This window comes from Aquarana catesbeiana, unplaced genomic scaffold, assembly GCF_042186555.1.
Source record: "Aquarana catesbeiana isolate 2022-GZ unplaced genomic scaffold, ASM4218655v1 unanchor236, whole genome shotgun sequence".
NCBI lineage: Eukaryota > Metazoa > Chordata > Amphibia > Anura > Ranidae > Aquarana > Aquarana catesbeiana.
The window spans coordinates 2,041,315-2,053,966 of NW_027362664.1; the positions used below are offsets into that span (position 1 = coordinate 2,041,315).

Consider the following 12,652-nt stretch of genomic DNA (forward strand, 5'->3'; position numbering starts at 1 on the left):
CCCACAACCAAGGGTTGTGGGGATGAGGCCCTTGTCCCAATCAACATGGGGACAAGGTGTTTTGGGGGGCTATCCCAAAGCACCCTCCCGATGTTAAGGGCATGTGGCCTTGTACGGTTCAGGAGGGGGGCGCTCTCTTGTCCCCCCGTCTTTTCCTGCGGCCTGCCAGGTTGCGTGCTCAGATAAGGGTCTGGTATGGATTTTTGGGGGGCCCACGCCAATTTTTTTTAAAATTTTGGCTCAGGGTTCCCCTTAAAATCCATACCAGACCTGAAGGGTCTGGTATAGATTTTAAAGGGGGACCCCACGCCATTTTTAAAAAAAAATTTTGCCTGGGGTTCCCCTTAATATCCATACCAGACCTGAAGGGCCTGGTATGGAATTTAGGGGGACCCCCCATGTCATTTTTTTTTTCAATTTTGGTTCGGGGTTCCCCTGTGGGGAATTCCCATGCTGTTTTTATCAATGAACTTTTATGTGTATTGTCGGACTGGCAATTCATTAATAGCCGCGAGTAGTTTTAAATGACTTTTTTTCCTTTGAAATGTCATTTTGCTGTTAGACTGTTCTAAACACGGGAAACATGCGCCACTTTACAGGCATACTATAGACACCCCCCAGGTATGAAATTTAAAGGAATATTACACTTTTATTGTTTGACTTTAAGCATTATTAAAATCACTGCTCCCGAAAAAACGTCCGTTTTTAAAACTTTTTTGCATTGATCCATGATCCCTGGGGCAGGACCCAGGTCCCCAAACACTTTTTATGACAATAACGTGCATATAAGCCTTTAAAATTAGCACTTTTGATTATTCATGTTCGTGTCCCATAGACTTTAATGGTGTTCGCGTGTTCGAACAAATTGTTTGCCTGTTCACATGTTCTGGTGCGAACCGAACAGGGGGGTGTTCGGCTCATCCCTAGCTGTGTCCAAGGGACACTGCCAACACAGATTTCCCCCGTCGTGCTCTCGCGAGAGCGTGCACGGGGAATGTAAACAGGTGGATGTCCAGGGACGCCCTCCCGGCAATTGGAGTCCGCGCTGTAGCCGTCTTTCGGCTATAGTGCGGACGCCTAGTGGTTAAACAAGCAAATAGGAGGGAACTCTTTAATAAAGGAGACATGGCATGGGCATGGTTTCCATCATGGACAGGATGGGGAATTGAAGTAATGAAAAGATTAAACAAGTATTCAATTATAATGGAGGAGGTATTACATAAAACGTCAGATGACACTGCTCTGATTAATCGGGAACAAAGGGCCTTACGGAAACAGTTCATGCTACATGAGCCAGCAATTAAATCCATGGGAGCTTCACTTACTGGTCTCTGTGAAGTAACAGAAGATTCCGAGTGTTGTACATGGATTCATAATACAAGTATGGAAGTGCCTGATTATTATGAAGCAATTAATCAGCATGGAAAGGAGGTAGCAGGACTTCAGACAGAAGCCAGGAAAATTGATGATAATGGGTAGAATCCTTTATAGGTATTGGGATGTTTTGGAGATTTTTTGGGGTCTATATTATCATGGTTTAGATAAGCCGGAATGTTAATCTTAACCACTTAAGCCCCGGACCATTTGGCTGGCCAAAGACCAGAGCACTTTTTGCGATTCGGCACTGCGTCGCTTTAACTGACAATTGCGCGGTCGTACGACGTTGCTCCCAAACAAAATTGACGTCCTTTTTTTCCCACAAATAGAGCTTTCTTTTGGTGGTGTTTGATCACCTCTGTGTTTTTTATTTTTTGCGCTATAAACAAAAAAATAGCCACAATTTTGAAAAACGCATTATTTTTTACTTTTTGCTATAATAAATATCCCCCAAAAATATATAAAAAAATATTTTTTTTCTCAATTTAGGCCGATACATATTCTACATATTTTTGGTAAAAAAAAATGTAATAAGCGTATATTGATTGGTTTGCGCAAAAGTTATAGCGTCCACAAAATAGGGGATAGTTTTATAGCATTTTTACTTTTTATTTTTTTTTACTAGTAATGGCAGCGATCTGCGATTTTTATCGGGGCTGCGACATTATGGCGGACACATCGGTCATTTTTGGGACCATTGTCATTTATACAGCAATCAGTGCTATACAAATGCATTGATTCCTGTGTAAATGACCCTGGCAGTGAAGGGATTAAGTGTGTCCTAGGGAGTGATTCTAACTGTGGGGGGGGGCTGTGTGTGACACGACACTGATCACCACTCCCGATTACAGGGAGCGGTGATCAGTGTCCTGTCACTAGGCAGAACGGGAAAATGCTTGTTTACATTAGCATTTCCCCGTTCTTCCTCTCTGTGAGACGATCGCGGGTATCCCTGTGGACATCGACTCCGCGGGACCCGCGATCACACTCGCGGAGGTCGCGCCCGCAAACCGCTTCTTAAAGGGCAACATACAGGTTCGTTAATCTGCCTGTACGTGCCCTTCTGACGACGTATATCAGCGTGAGCGCGTCGGCAAGCGGTTAATGTGTTTATTGCTTCTCTTTATATATTTTCCCATAAAGATAGGCCAATGCATTTATAGAAAGGCAACACAAGATGATGCATATTGGAGACAAGATTTATAATTGTCACTTTGTGACAAATGAGAGGGATTGTAAGAATTATGTTTTATTTTAAATGTTTTATAGCCATGCTTAATCGATTTTTAGAGTTAGACGTTAACTTCTAATTCTGCTGAAATGCTCTATTTTTGCAACTCAGACATTCTTGTATTCGAGGATGTAAGCTTCCTCCCATTGTTATCTAAAACATGAGATTATTTGTGTTCTCACATTATTTCTGCTTATTCTAGGCTCTCTTTCCTGAGTTAGTTTTACAACTGTTTCCTTTTACGTACATACACCCTGTCTATTGTTTCAGATTGTCATTACTTGCACACTACTATTTCCTATGACGTATATATGTACTGATCATTGCTCGTAACTATTCTATGTATATTTTTAATTGGTCTGGGGACTAATGTCACGTCCCCTTTTTTAACTGTATATAAGCTGTCCTGACAGGTCTCAATTTGAATACAGACTGAGAGACCACACACGATGTCTTATTTCTGAGTGCTCGTACATTCTTTACAGTTTGAAGGGAGGCTGGCCAGCAGAAGTGTACCTACCAAGGGGTATACCTTTCACTCCCCACTCCGGGTTCACTATCTCATCCCCCCCAAAATCCAGTCCTTTTCAGACTCCTATTGTGAGACTCATCATAGTGTCTCTAGAGGGGCGCTGATCATTCCCGTGTAAAATCTTACAGAAATCTTCCCTAATCCCAACCTTTAATTATCATTTCATTCCCCCCACATACAATGTCTGGAACCGACATTTACTGACATCAATAACTCCCCTCGTGGTACAGACCATAAATTCCCTCATTGTAATGTACTGTAGCACCCTCGACCTAAAGATAGGTGCTAAAGTAGTATTTTTCTAGCTGCAGGGCCCAGGTGTAGGTACATTTAGCCAGGCCTGTATTTTCATTTCAGGCCTGGTTGTTTTGATCTGGGAATGGGAGTGTCAGTATAGTGGGGGGTGTGGCCACCTGTACTTTGGCTCAGGAATGCCTTCTCTGCTTTCAGATGGATTGTTCTGGAAGGGAGGTTGGATCTGAGACCTGAGTGGCAGGAAGCTCATGTGGGGAGCCCTGACCAATCATTAACTTGCATTGGCAGGGGGCAGGCCTCTCATATAAGCTGGGGTCACATGCTTCCGAGGAGGAGTTCTGTGGAGCAGAAAGACAGCATGGAGTGCTGAGGTGTCGTTCCACGCGTCCCAACGTGGGGTATGCGGGCAGAAGCAGAGGAGGAATGGGGGAACCGTGGGGAAGGAGATAAAGATAAGGATCTTCATCTCTGTGACCAGGGAACACAGGACTTGGATGTAAAGAAGATCAAGCGGAGGAAGTAGCAGTCAAGCGGAGGAAGTGGAGCAGCATTCTGTGACTGGGGACACAGAACTGTTCTGGAGGAGAAGGTCAGTGTAACAGAAGAAGAGAAACTTGTCAGAGCAGTGTAGAATGCTGTGGCCGGGGAACACAGCATTGTTAGTGATGGACTGGCTGGAATCAGTAGTCCACTTATTGCTATGTGTCAGGTCAGCAGGGAGAGATGCCGTGTCGTCTCTGGCCTGGTTAGCACATTGGTGATACCTTCCAAAGACTGGGTGACTGTCCATTTCATAGAAGCTGGAGAGGGAAGCTGTGTGCCTCTCTGGTTCTTTGACTCATTGGACAATATAATTCGGTTTACCAATGGGAATTATTCAGAGTGGTTCCTTTTGTTCTTTTAGAAGTAAAGCTAGCAACTCAGTAACTAAACAGTAAAGGATTTGCACAAAGTAAAGAAACAACAGTCAGTAAAGAAGCTAATGCACAGAAATACAAGCTACAAGGCCAAGGCCACATGTCATTTCAAGAATGTGCTGTATCATGGACATCTCATATTTCCCTTTTCTCCCATCCAAGTTTTACTCCACAAAATAAAAAGCAACAAAACGGATCAAAGTGACTGTTTATTGTCTTTTAAATGGTGAATAGGGGGTTGGCAGCAGGGTGATCAGCGGATGCTAGTAACCAAATCAGCAGCCCTCACGGGGGTACCGCTACAGTAATATACGGGGTTATTCTACATTTCCACACTATATATGTGTGTATCATCATCTGCTGGAGATAAAAGACATCACAGTGACTATGGAGGAAGAGGACGGACATGACGGGGGATTACTGGGTGTAAATAGAAAATAAGATCTTATTACCTCCTCTACTGCCTCTTCCAGTAATGTCTTCTCTACTTTGTACCACAAAGAACTTTCTATTTATACCTGACATCACTTCCTGTCTTCCACTGGAGACTTCCTGTCTAGAAGCCTTGTGGCTCTCAGGGTAACTGCAGCCGAGAAATATCTTGCAGTGTGAACACGGCCTTGTCATCGTTGCCAAGTGTTCCAAGTTGATGTAGGACAGTCCCGGGATTGTAGGTACAGTGATATCATGTCCTCATCTCACAGGTTCCAGGACTCAGAGTGCAGAGTGTCAGTGAGGGGATGACAGCTGAAACACTCTCTGGGTCCCATCACCAGGCACTGCAATTATAGCCGACTGTGGGGAGCAGTGATCTCCTTTCTGATGGTGAAAGTAGAACTCCGACATCAGCAGAGAGGCAGCAGGAGTGTGTGATCAGGTAAATACCACCACTGACCACCAGTTCTGGGCTGGGGTTACACTTTATTCTCACTGACACCAACAATAATGCCCCGTACACACGGTCGGACATTGATCGGACATTCCGACAACAAAATCCTAGGATTTTTTCCGACGGATGTTGGCTCAAACTTGTCTTGCATACACACGGTCACACAAAGTTGTCGGAAAATCCGATCATTCTGAGCACGGTGATGTAAAACACGTATGTCGGGTCTATAGCTTTCATCTCTTTATTGATTCTGAGCATGCGTGGCACTTTGTGCGTCGGATTTGTGTACACACGATCGGAAATTCTGACAACGGATTTTGTTGTCGGAAAATTTTATAGCCTGCTCTCAAACTTTGTGTGTCAGAAAATCAGATGGAAAAAGTCAGATGGAGCCCACACACGGTCGGAATTTCCGACAACACGCTCCGATCGCACATTTTCCGTCGGAAAATCCGACCGTGTGTACGGAGCATAATACTTATTTAATATCACTGATACTGAAAGTGGGGCTTATTTTATCTAACTGACACCAACAATGGAGCTTATTTTATCTAACTGACACCAACAATGGAACTTATTTTATCTAACTGACACCAACAATGGAACTTATTTTTTATCTTACTGACACAAACAATGGGGCTTATATTAATCACTGACACTAACAATGGGGCTTATATTAATCACTGACACTAACAATGGGGAATTATTTTATCCACTGAGAACAACAATGAGGCTTATCTTAATCATTTATAATAAAATAAAAATACAAATTTGACTGTGAGTCTGATATTATTTAAATTGGAGTGCCACCCGTCATTTGGGCAGGGTGTATTCACAATGCATATTATTCAGAAAATAAAAAATAAAAATAAAAGGAAAAACATGAACACCCACAGGCTTACTCTCAAAATTAATTTATTAAAGAAACAGCATAGCGATGTGCATGTGGTGCATTATGGCTGTCTCCAATAAAGTGCAGTGTCCCTCTATATTGCCGTACCCTTCTAGATTGCAGAAATCATCCCACTTCTGAGACAGTACCCCCCTTCACTAATACCTAACCCCCAGTGATCCTACCTAAAACCTCCCCTAGGAGCTGGGACAGCACGGCTGAGACCACTACCGTGGAACAGACTCCCCAGATGTTGCCCGTGTGTGTGATGGACCTGCACTAAACCACTAGGTCAGCTGGAATATGGGACCAGAACTGTGTACCCATATGAACTGATCCATACTCTGTCTTCCATGGGAAAGGCAGTCCACAATGTGTATGATTATTCCCATATGAGCAATGTAGAACTTCCCAAAAATATGTATATTAATGGAAGTCCAGGGTATAAATGATGCCATTATGAAGGTACCAGAAATCTACACACTGCTGTTTGGGTGGCTCAGTCCACAAATTGGCTTAATCAACAGTGATATTCAGTCATTAAGGCATAGTACTTCAAGTCACACATTCACTGAAAAGCTGAAGCTGAAAACTCAGTGAGTAAAATATTTGTATATTAAAGATGTTAAAAAGCATCCGGGGGGCGTGGCCTAGCACAGGACCGTGATGGCAGCTTAGCTTGTGTGCTCTGATGGCTAAGGCTGCAAATTAAGCTACCATAGGCAAACTGGCTTCCCTGACAGAGGTGGGAGATGGCTGGAAGAAGCTCCTCACTCACCCAATCACAGACGGACCTAACCACGCAGCTCAGCCGCACTATTCCGGCTCTATTCCGGACCCAGCAAGCTGACTCGCAGGCCTCCAGGCAGGCTTCAGATGGAGCTACGGTGAGTCAAGCCGGCACACTGGATTCCACGGGACAGCCAAGTGCAGCCGCTCCTAGTCCCCAGCCTCCACCGTTCCTCAATCTGGCAGACCTGCAACTAGTAGCGATGGATATCAAAAGCACGCTTTCAGCGGCCATCGCGGATCTCAAAACGGAGCTTAGAGCTGTGGCCTCCTGCCCTGACCACATGGGGGCAGCGGCCATGACACATGGAGCCACCATAGAATAAGTGCAACAAGTGACCAGCGTTCATGCTCAGCACCTGATTGACATGCATTGTCACATTGAGGACCATGATAACAGAGGCCGGAGATGAAACTTAAGATTCAGGGGGATCCCGGAATCAGTGGAAGGACCTCAGTTACAGCAGGTAGTATGGGCACTTTGCAACATATTGCTGGGCAGACCACCAGATGCCCCCATAGACATGGAGCGCTGTCACAGGGTGCTGAGACCTAGAGGCCGTGACCCTGACCCACCTAGGGATGTAGTATGCAGCTTCACTCAGAAGGAGGATATCTTGTGCCATGCACGCAACCTAGGGCAGCTACATGATGACCACCCCGTTCAGATCTTTCAAGATTTATGGGCCATCACACTACAACACAGAAGAGCATTACGCCCTCTGCTTAATGTTTTAAGAGACAGGCACATTACATATAGCTGGAAATTCCCCTTCTGCTTGACAGCAATGGTAGGCAACCACACAGCCTTCTTGTGCACACCAACAGAGCTCCAAGCGTTCTGTGACACCTTGGGCATTCCAGTAGTATCCATTCCAGACTGGTTCAGCTCATTCATACAGCCAAATCCATGAATCCCAAGTCAGCAAGAAATGACCCCGCGGTCCCGGCAACACAGACAGAGACGTCGCATGTCATCCTCCAATTCATCCCAGAGAGGCCCGAGATTATCACCAACATCTTCCCGTCGGACAGCTGATTACTAAATCCAGCTCAGAGTACTTCATACGGTACCAGTTTATTGGCCTTTTGAGTGGTAGATCAGAGTTGTAGATCAGAGTGTTAGATCAGAATAAAGAATAAAAATGAATGAAAAACCAGATTGAAAAAAAACAGCCAAAAGGCAACAAAAAAAACATTGAAGACAGTCCATATAGAACCCTGTTCCACTCTCCCCGCTCAGCCATCCCAAACATAGTGAGCTTCGGATCCCTAAACAAGGGGGAAACAATCAAAACAAAAAGACTCTCAGATGAGGTTAGAACTGTCCTGTGGCCACCCCACCAACTAGTATGGGGGTTGTATGGGTTCCAATGAGGCTCTCAACAGTAAAAAAAAAATATTTTATATATAAAAAGTCCTGTGTAGGAGAAAGTTCCACTGCGGGCAGGGGAAGGCATAAACGACACTGTGCCACCCTATACTTCAAGGATTGTAGTAGTCAAAGGCATAAAGAGAGCAAAGTAGAAAAAAAGGGCCAGGCACTATATGGAATTGCCCCAGCGGGCCACGGGGGGGAAGCAGCAGCCATCAGGGGGTGAGAAAGCACCTAAGTAGGGACAGTGCACGAGTGCACAATCTCGGCATGTAGATCTGGAAGATCCATAGCAGGGGGTCAAAGAGGAACTCTAGGAGCCAGTAGCAATGTTCAGTCGCCTCTGTGTCTGGGTGCAACTCCATAATGATCATTCAGCTACGCCATATCTTCTTTGGGGTTGGTGTAAAATAGGGCTTTGCCATCATGGCTGACCCACAGCTTGGCAAGGAAGAGCATAGCATATTGCAAACCTTCAGTACGCAATCAGGCTTTCACGGCTGCAAAAGAAATACGTTGGCGTTGGACTTCAGCTGAGAAGTCAGGATATACAGAGATAATGTTGCCATTGTATTTGAGCGGCCCTTTTTCCCTGGCAAGGCGAAGTATGGCAATCTTGTCTTGAAAGTTAAGTATTCATGCAATAATGGAGCATGGAGGGGCCCCTGCGGGTAGAGGGCGTGGAGGGGTACGGTGCTTACGCTCAATTACATACGAGAAGGATGGGGCATTAGTGCCAAAAATGTCCTGTAACCAAGAGTATAGGAACTTTTCAGGGCGGGATCCTTCCGATCGTTCAGATAATCCCACAAAGTGAAGGCTATTCCTGCGTAAGTGGTTTTCTAAGTCATCAAGTTTAGAGTGGATGGTTGCCAGCTCACTTGTAGTATCATGCACCAAGACAGATAAGGAGTGTACAGTATCTTCCAGGGAGCTAATATGTTCCTCTGCCACCCCTGTTCTATCACGCAGATTTTGAATATCTTGTTTCAGGAGTGAAAAGTCTATGCGGATTGTATCTATCTGAGCAGTGAGTGAGGCCTGGCAGTCCTGTATAGCCAGCATGATAGCAGCTAGTGTGGGCTTAGCTTGAGGTAGATCAGAGGCCTGGAAGCTTTCAGCACTCACTAAGGGGTCTTGGGGTGACAAAGGGTCCATTTAGGTGGGCTGTGTCACTTACCCATGTAACAGAGTCCTGAGCAGTGGAGGAGGAAGGCTGCAGCGTGCTTGTCTGCCTGGCTGTGGTCTCAGCGCCATCTTGCCGCCGGAATCTAACGAGCTGCTCTGCCGTGGATGGAGGTGCGGGCGGTCCATATTTGACCATCATGATGGTTCTGGTGTATGCCCACAGCCGTGGGGAAGGGAATGGTGCCTTTTTTGAGGAGAATGGACTCAGGATAATGGCAGAATTGTAGTCTGGAGCCGGAAGCCGTTTTCTTATGCGACTGCTCACTCCGCCATCAAGCCACACTCCCCTGGTGGGTTCTCTTTAATGAGACATTAGGAGTCTATCAGACCCCTCGTGTCTCTCCCGCCCTCTACTGAAGATAATGGAGAGCAGATCATACTCCATTTACAGCTTCTCCAACCACAGCAGGAATGATAGCACTGAACCCAGAATTGACCTAATATATATCACTTCCGGGTTTATTCTAGCTCGAGATGATCAACGAGTGGATGTTCTCTGGTCTCTCTTCCTTTGTTTTTTTACAGTCACATAATATCTTAAGTTCTTTTACGGTTTTTATTTCATATGTGCAAAGAGAGATCACTCAAATACTTAAAAGTATAACACTTATTAAAAGTAATGACAGATACAGATAATATTAGAAAATATAACAAGAATACTTAACTAGAGGTGCTTTTTCTCCCACCATGGGTCCCACATTAAATGGCATGGTGCAAGTAATCAGGACCAGACATTTGCCTCATGGCTGTTCTGGGTAAGACAAAGACCTTATCAATATGATGAGGTGAGACAAAGACCTTATAGGATTTGGCTGTGGTAATGTAGAAATTGAATATTTACATTTAAATTGAACAAAATTAAATTTAAACTCAGGCACATAAACCCTCCCCCCCAAAAAAAATATGTGGCCCGCCCCCCATATACACATGTACAAACATAAACTCACACATTGGGTACCTACAGCTGAAAACATTGATTGTGATACACATTACAAATCACCACGCAGGCCAGAATCAGAGCAATATCTCTATCACCAGACCTTCTCCGTAACACTAAACTGATGACCTATAGGGGGCGTTTAATGTGTTGCCTATAGAAAATATAGAGTACTGAAGATTGTCACCATTTCACAGGCGCACACAAATTTAAGGTTTGACATGTTTGGCATCTAGTTACTCAGTGCAACCTCGGCTTTTATATTTTACCAAAAAATTGGGTGATTTATTGTGTTTTTTGTGCCCCTAAAATGAAATTTGTTTTTTTTTTTTTTTTTACTAAAATTTAGCGTTTCCTAGACTTTTGAGGTAATATCATGTGACATAAAAAAATTGGAACTACCACTATTTTACTCTCTAGGGTGTCTGCTTTCAGAAAAAATATCATGTTTTTTGGGGTTTTATATAATCTCGAGGCCTAAAATTATTTTTTAATTTCTTTCCGCCCGGCCTATAGCCAAATGACCGCCAGACGGGGGTTCCATTATCCTGAGTGGATGTCATTTGACATTCCAGAAGAATAATCCGATCGGACGCTTGGCGATCGGTGGTGCAGTGTGTCGCTCTGACACACCACATCTCCAATCTTGGTAAAGAGCCTATGATGTAGGCTCTTTACCATGTGATCAGCTGTGTCCAATAAAAGCTAATTACATGGTAACCAGGAAGTGCCGGTTATCGGCTTTCCTTTATTCATGCTGACAAGGTGCGAGTAGAGGAGAGCCAATCAGCGGATCTCCTGACAGGAGGGATTTGCACTGATATTCAGGATTGATTATCAGTACAGACAAGTCAGTGATGATCGCCAGTGATGACCACCAGTGATGCCAATCAGTGCCCATCAGTAATGCCAATCAGTACCTCCTTATCAGTGTCCAGCAGTGAAGGAGAAAACTTACAAAATATACATTTACAAAATTTTACAACAGAAACAAATAAATCATTTTTTTTTAAATTTCCTGCCTTATTTTATTTGTAGCACAAAAAATAAAAACCCCAGTGATGTTCAAATACCACCAAAATAAAGCTCTATTTGTGGGAAAAAAAGATAAAAATGTCATATGGGTACAGTGTTAGATGACCGTGCAATTGTAATTCAAAGCGTGAGAGCGCTGACAGATGAAAATTGGGCAGGAAGCGGGGAAAAGTGTCCGGTATTGAAGGGGTTAAACATGGGGGGGGGGGGGGGGCTGCAAAACTGGCTCTGGCAGTGAAAGGGTTAAAGGATAAGTTCACCTTCGAGAACATGTTACATGTTCCTGTAGCGGCTCAGTGATCCGAGTCCTCTGTGTGACAGTAATGCGGGGAGAAGTTCCCCGTACCGGCTGTCACTTTATGAAAAGAGCGCGGCCGTGCCATTCATTCACAGAGTTCTGTCCGTTGCCGATGACGCTTGTAGTTTTCAGTGAACTCCCACACCGCTGCTGAGCTCTCTGGTAGATGAGGAAGGAGGAGATTGTCATAAGGGACGAGGAGATTGTAGGAGATTGTCATAAGGGACGAGGAGATTGTCATAAGAGACGAGGAGATTGTCATAAGAGACGAGGAGATTGTCATAAGGGACGAGGAGATTGTCATAAGGGACGAGGAGATTGTCATAAGAGACGAGGAGATTGTCATAAGAGACGAGGAGATTGTCATAAGAGACGAGGAGATTGTCATAAGAGACAAGGAGATTGTCATAAGAGACGAGGAGATTGTCATAAGAGACAAGAAGATTGTCATAAGAGACAAGGAGATTGTCATAAGGGACAAGGAGATTATCATAAGAGACGAAGAGATTGTCATAAGAGACGAAGAGATTGTCATAAGAGACGAAGAGATTGTCATAAGAGACGAGGAGATTGTCATAAGAGACGAGGAGATTGTCATAAGAGACGAGGAGATTGTCATAAGGGAGGAGGAGATTGTCATAAGAGATGAGGAGATTATCATAAGGTACAAGCAGATTGTCATAAGGGACAAGGAGATTGGGACCTTAATTTAGTCCCTCGGACAAGTCTTTTTTTCAAAAAATATCCACACCCCTGGAACTGTTTCTTACATGATGAAGATCAGCCATGGAGTATATCTGAGGTGTATATCAGGGTGTGCTTCTTCCCCACATGGTAGCTGTGATGTCCAGCAACATTCATATAGAAGACATTTCTCGCACTCAAGGCACTAATACACCTCGAGGGTTGTGTGGGATCCCTGATGTACAGGAAGACA

At 44.4% G+C, this 12,652-nt stretch overlaps 1 protein-coding gene across 1 annotated transcript in view; it reads right to left on the reverse strand.

The window, feature by feature from the left end:
- The window catches only part of LOC141121983 (uncharacterized), a 289,647-nt gene that overhangs the window by 185,179 nt on the left and 91,816 nt on the right, over window positions 1-12,652 (reverse strand). The gene's annotated exons all lie outside the window — the stretch shown is intronic.